This window comes from Zootermopsis nevadensis, unplaced genomic scaffold, assembly GCF_977971745.1.
Source record: "Zootermopsis nevadensis isolate Lab colony 2312 unplaced genomic scaffold, Znev_1.0 Znev_ptg000017l, whole genome shotgun sequence".
Taxonomy (NCBI): domain Eukaryota; kingdom Metazoa; phylum Arthropoda; class Insecta; order Blattodea; family Termopsidae; genus Zootermopsis; species Zootermopsis nevadensis.
The window spans coordinates 11,656,260-11,662,314 of NW_028259149.1; positions in this window are offsets into that span (position 1 = coordinate 11,656,260).

A 6,055-nucleotide genomic window follows, 5' to 3' on the forward strand; every position below is an offset into this window, starting at 1 on the left:
ACTTCTCAGGACTTGGGCAAGTGACTTCTCACGACTTGGGACAAGTGAGTTCTCAAGACTTGGGACAAGTGACTTCTGAAGACTTGGGACAAGTGACTTCTCGAGGCTTGGGGCAAGTGACTTCACAAGGCTTGGGACAAGTGACTTCTCAAGACTTGGGACAAGTAACTTCTCAAGACTTGGGACAAGTGACTTCTCACGACTTGGGACAAGTGACTTCTCACGACTTGTTACAAGTGACTTCTCAAGACTTGGGACAAGTGACTTCTCACGACTTGGGACAAGTGACTTCTCACGACTTGGGACAAGTAACTTCTCAAGACTTGGGACAAGTGACTTCTCACAACTTGGGACAAGTGACTTCTCACGACTTGTTACAAGTGACTTCTCAAGACTTGGGACAAGTGACTTCTCACGACTTGGGACAAGTGACTTCTCAGACAGACAAAGCGAGGCAAGGAGAGGGAAGGCGATGCAAGACGAGGCAGGGCGAGGCAAGGGAAGTCCAGGCAAGGCGAGTGAAGCCAGGCAAGTCCAGGCACGGCGAAGCAAGTCGTTGGCAATGCGAGGCAAGGCGAAGCAAGTTGAGTCAAGGCGGGGCAATGCTAGGCACGGCGAAGCAATGCCATTCAAGGCTAGGCAAAGCCAGGCGAGGCGAGGGAATTCGAGGAAAAGCGAGGCAAATTGAGTAAAGACGAGGCTTGGCGAGGGAACGCGAAGCAAGACGAGGCAGGGCGAGGCAAGGCGAAGTGAGGCGAGGAAATGCGAGGCAAGCGAGATATGGCTATGGAAGGCGAGGCATGACGAGACAGGGAGAGGCAAGGAGAGGCAAGGGTGGGCGATGCAAACCAAGGCGAGGCAGGGTGATGCAAGCGAAGCATCGCGAGGGAAAGCGCGGCTAAACGGGGCATGGCGAGGCAAGGCAACGGAAGGCCAGGCCAGGCGAGACAAGGCAAGCGAGACATGTATAGGGAATGCGAGGCAAGGCCAGTTAAAGCAAGGTGAGGGGAGGCAAGGCGAGGCCAGGGAAGGAAAGGGAAGGCGAGGCCAGGCCAGGCAAGGAAAGGGAAGGCGAGGTAATGCGGGGCAAAGCAAGGCCAGGCAAGTCTAGGCAAGACCAAGGCAAGGCGAGGGATGGCAAGCAAGGCCAGGCAAGGCCAGTTAAATCAAGGTAAGGGGAGGCAAGGAAAGGCGAGGCAAGGCCAGGCCAGGCAATTCTAGGCAAGGCCAGGCAAGGTGCGGAAAGGCTAGGCAAGAATAGGCAGGCGAGGCAAGGCGATGCAATTTCAGGCAAGGGCAGGCAAGACCATGCAAGGCCAGACAATGCCAGGCAAGGCGAAGCAAGGCTTGGCAATACGGGTCAAGGCGAGGCAAGGCCAGGCAACTCGAGGCACGGCGCACCAAATCCAGCCAAGGCGAGGGAAGACGAGGCAAGGCCAGGCAAGGCGACGTAAGTCGAGGTAAGGTGATTTAAGGTCAGGCAAGGCCAGGCAAGTCCAAGCAAGACCAGGGAAGGACAGGCAAGGCAAGGTAAGGCTAGGCTAGCGAGGCAAGGCGAGGGAAGGCCAGGCAAGGTGATGCAAGGCAAGGCAAAATCAGGCAAGGCGAGGGAAGACGAGGCAAGACGAGGCAGGGCGGGACAGGACGAGGCAAGGCGAGGCAATGCAAGTGAAGGCCAGGCAATGGGAAGCAAGCCAGCCAAGGCGATGGAAGGAGACGCAAGGCGAAGCAAGGTCAGGCAAGGCCAGGCAGAAACAGATAAGGCCAGACACGGCGAAGCAAGGCGGGGCAATGCGAGGCAAGGCCAGGCAAGTCGAACCAAGGCGAGGCAAGGCGAGGCAAGTTCAGGCAAGGCTAAGCAATGCGGGGCAATGCGAGTTACGGCGAAGCAAGGCCATTCAAGGCGAGGCAAAGCAAGGAATGCCAGGCAAGACGAGGGAAGTCGAGGCAAAGCGAGGCGAGGCAAGGCGAAGTGAGGCGAGGGAAGGCAGGCAAGGCCAGTTGAAGCAAGGAAAGGGGACGCAAGGCCAGGCAAGACAAGGGAATGCGAGGCAAGGCGAGGGAAGGCAGGCAAGGCAAAGCAAGGCCAGGCAAGGCCAGTTAAAGCAATGTAAGGGGAGGCAACGCAAGGGAAGGCGTGGCAAGGCGAGTCAGGGCAAGGTCAGGCAAGGCGAGGGAAGGCAGGCAAGGCCAAGCAAGGCCAGTTAAAGCAAGGTAAGGGGCGTCAAGGCGAGGCAAGGCAAGGGTAGGCGAGTCAGGGCAAGGCAAGGCGCGGAAAAGCGAGGCAAGGCGATGCAAGTTCAGGCATGGGCAGGCAAGGCCAGGAAAGACCATGCAAGGCCAGACAATGCCAGACAAGGCGAAGCAAGGCTTGGCAATACGGGTTAAGGCGAGGCAAGGCTAGGCAACTCGAGGCAAGGCGCACCAAGTCCAGCAAAGGCGAGGGAAGACGAGGCAAGGCGATTTAAGATCAGGCAAGGCCAGGCAAGTCTAAGCACGCCCAGGGAAGGACAAGCAAGGCAAGGTAAGGCTAGGCATGCGAGGCAAGACGAGGGAAGGCCAGGCAAGGTGATGCAAGGCGAGGCAAAATCAGGCAAGGCGAGAAAAACGAGGCAAGGCGAGGGAAGACGAGGCAAGCCGGGACAGGACGAGGCAAGGCAAGTGAATGCCAGGCAATGGGAAGCAAGCCAGCCAAGGCGATGGAAGGCGAAGCAAGGTCAGGCAAGGCCAGGCAGTGCCAGATAAGGCCAGACACGGTGAAGCAAGGCGGGGCAATGCCAGGCAAGTCGAACCAAGGCGAGGCAAGTTCAGGCAAGGCGGCGGCATTGCGAGGCACGGCGAAGCAAGGCGATTCAAGGCGAGGCAAAGCAAGCAATGCCAGGCAAGACGAGGGAAGTCGAGGCAAAGCGAGGAAAGGCGAGGCATGGCGAGAGAAGGCGTGGCTTGGGGAGGTAAGTCGAGGCAGGGCGAAGCAAGGCCAGGCAAGGCGAGGCATGACAAGGAAAGGTGAAGCAAAGCGAAGCAAGTCGAGGCAAAACGAGACATGGAGAGGCAAGGCAAGGCCAGGCAAGGCTAGGTAAGGCCAGGCACGGCGAGGCAAGCGAGGCATGGCGGGGGAAGGTGAGGCAAGGCGTGGCAAGCGAGGCAAGGATAGGGAAAGTCAGGCAAGCGAGACAAGGCGGGGCAAGGCGATAAAGGGCGAGGCAAGGCGTGGCAAGCGAAGCAAGGCGAGGGAAGTCGATGCAAGGTCATGCAAGGCGAGGCAAAATCAGGCAAGGCGAAGAAAACGAGGCAAGGCGAGGGAAGCAAGGCAAGGTTAGGCAAGCGAGGCAAGGCGATGCAAGGCAAGGCAAGCGAGGGAAGGCGAGGCAAAGCCAGGCAAGGTCAGGCAAGGCCAGGAAGTAAAGGCAAGGCGATGTAAGTCGAGGCAAGGCAATGTCAGACAAGGCCGAGTAAGGCGGGACAAGGCAAGGCCAGGCAAGACGAAGCAAGGCCAGGCAAGGCGAGGCAAGGCCAGGTAAGGCCGAATAAGGCGGGGCAAGGCAAGACGAAGCAAGGTCAAGCAAGGCTAGGCAAACGAGGCAAGGCGATGCAAGATAAGGTAAGGGCAGGCAAGGCCAGGCAATGCGGGCATGGTCAGGCAAGGCCAGGCACGGCGATGCAAGACGAAGCAAGGCGAGACAAGGCCTTGCAAGGCCAGGCAACTCGAGGTAATGTGAGCCAAGCAAGGCGGGGCAAAACCAGGCAAGGTCAGGCAAAGGCAGGAAGTCCAGGCAAATCAGGCACGGCCAGGCAAGTCAAGACAACACCAGGCAAAGTGAGGTAAGGCGAGGTACTGTGAGGCAAGTCGATGCAAGGTCAGGCAAGTCATGGCAAGGCCAGGCGAGGGAAGTCGAGGTAAGGCGAAGCAAGGCGATTTAAAGTAGGGCAAGGCCATGCAAGGCAGGGAAGTACAAGCAAGGCGAGGCAAGGTAAGGGGAGGCAAGGCGACGCAAGGCCAGGCAAGGCGAGGCAAAGCGTGGGAAGGCGAGGGGAGGCCAGGCAAGGCAAGGGAAGGCGAGGCTAGGCGACGCAAGGCGGGGCAAGGCAAGTCAAGGCCATGCAAGTCTAGGCAAGGCGCGGAAAGGCGAGGCAAGGCCAAGAGAAGCGAAGAAAAGCGAGACAAAGCGAGGCAATGTGAGACAAGGCCTGGTAAATCGAAGCAAAGCCAGGGAAGTCCAGGGAACGCAAGGCAAGGCCAGACAAAGCGAGGAAAGGCCAGGCAAGGCAGGCAAGGACATGCAAGGCCAGGCAAGGCGAGGCGAAGTAAGGCAAGGCAAGTGCAGGCAAACCAAGGCCAATTAGGGTAAGGCGAGGCAAGGCAAGGCCAAGCTAGGCCAGGCAAGGGAAGACCAGGCCAGGCCAGGTAATGCAAGACCAGGCCAGGCTAAGCAAGGCAAGGCCAGGCCAAGCAAGGCGAGGCAAGTCTAGCTAAGGCAAGGCAATTCCAGGCAAACCAAGGCCAGGTAAAGCAAGGCATAGCCAGACCAGGCAGGCGTAGTCGTCCGAACCCTCAGCTGATAAGTTTTTATTTACTTTATATTAGTTTAATGCATCTTATTCATAAGTTAGTTGATCTACTGGCGACATGTTATTGAAAACATGCCCCCGTAGCACGTCTGTTGGTGGAAGACCTATTTTGTTCTATTGCCTAGGAATGCTACGACGCTGCACTAGGGAACCTCCTTTGTGTAGCATTTCACTTAAGAGCTAAGCCCTATTGTTAAATCTTAAGATGAGACACGTCAGATGGCACTGCGTACTACCTAAGGTCTCTGCCTTACGTACCGTCTCTAACGGACACCTATCTGCCGGACTCGGTCTCTTGACGATTCGGTCTCTGCATCTCCATGTCTGTGGCAAGACGACTCTGAAAGACCGTGTCAGGCTGAAAACGGATCAAGCAGAGATCGCGTATTGCAGACCGCGTCCAGCAGCAGACACATAAAGACAGAGACCGGCAGGGAGCGTGTGAGGCAGATACCGAGTGTGCAGATAACGTCTCAGGTAGCGACGTAGTCTGGCAAAGACCGGGAAGGTCAGAGACTGGTTCTGGTATTAATATGGCAGGGAAATTTTTTAAAAAAAATTCAAAATTTCTTAAAAAAAATTTCAAAATTTTTGAAAATTTTAAAAAAATCTAAAAATGCAGGAAATTGTGTTAAAAGCTCACTAAACAACAAATTTTCGAAATATTTGAAAAAATTTGAAGTTGAAATTTTTCAAAATTTATTAGTTTTGTACGCTTTTTAGGCAATTTCCAGAATTTTTTATTTTTTAAATATTTGAAATTTTTTTCAAAATTTTCCCCGCCCGATCTAAAAAGCTCACAAAGCCAAAATTTTCGAAATATTTGAAAAATTCTGAAGTTCAAATTTTTCAAAATTTATTAGTTTTGTGCGCTTTTTAGGCAATTTCTAGCATTTTTTGAATTTTTGAAAATTTTGAGTTTTTTTTAAATTTCTCCCCACCCGATCTCTGTCTACCTGTCACTGCCATACCGTCTCTAACGTACACGGTCTCGGGTCTCTTGACGATCTGGTCTCTGTATCACCATGTCTCTGGCAAGGCGTCTCTGCAAAGGCCGTGTCAGGCTGAGAATGGCTGAAGCAGAGACCGCGTCCGTCAGAAAAAGGGTAAGACAGAGACCGGCTTAATCCGAGACCGGGTAATGCAGTCACCTGGTCTGGCAGGGAACACGTTTCGTGTATTGTAAAAACAATTCTGAACTTTTTCAAAATTTTCAAAATATCAAAATATGCTGAATATTGTCCAAAGAGCGCACAAATCTAAAAAAAAAAATTTTTTTTCCAATATTTCGAAAATATTTGGTTTTGTGCGTTTTTAGACAATTTCCAGCACAATTTAGATTTTTAGAAAATTTCATTTTTTTTTTTCAAAATTGCTCTTTGGATGTAAGATACAAGCAACATTTAGTGTGTTTTAATTTTGAGATCAACGGGTCTACAAGAAAAATAATGCAAAATATCAAGGTAAGTAGGAAAAGCCTCATAAT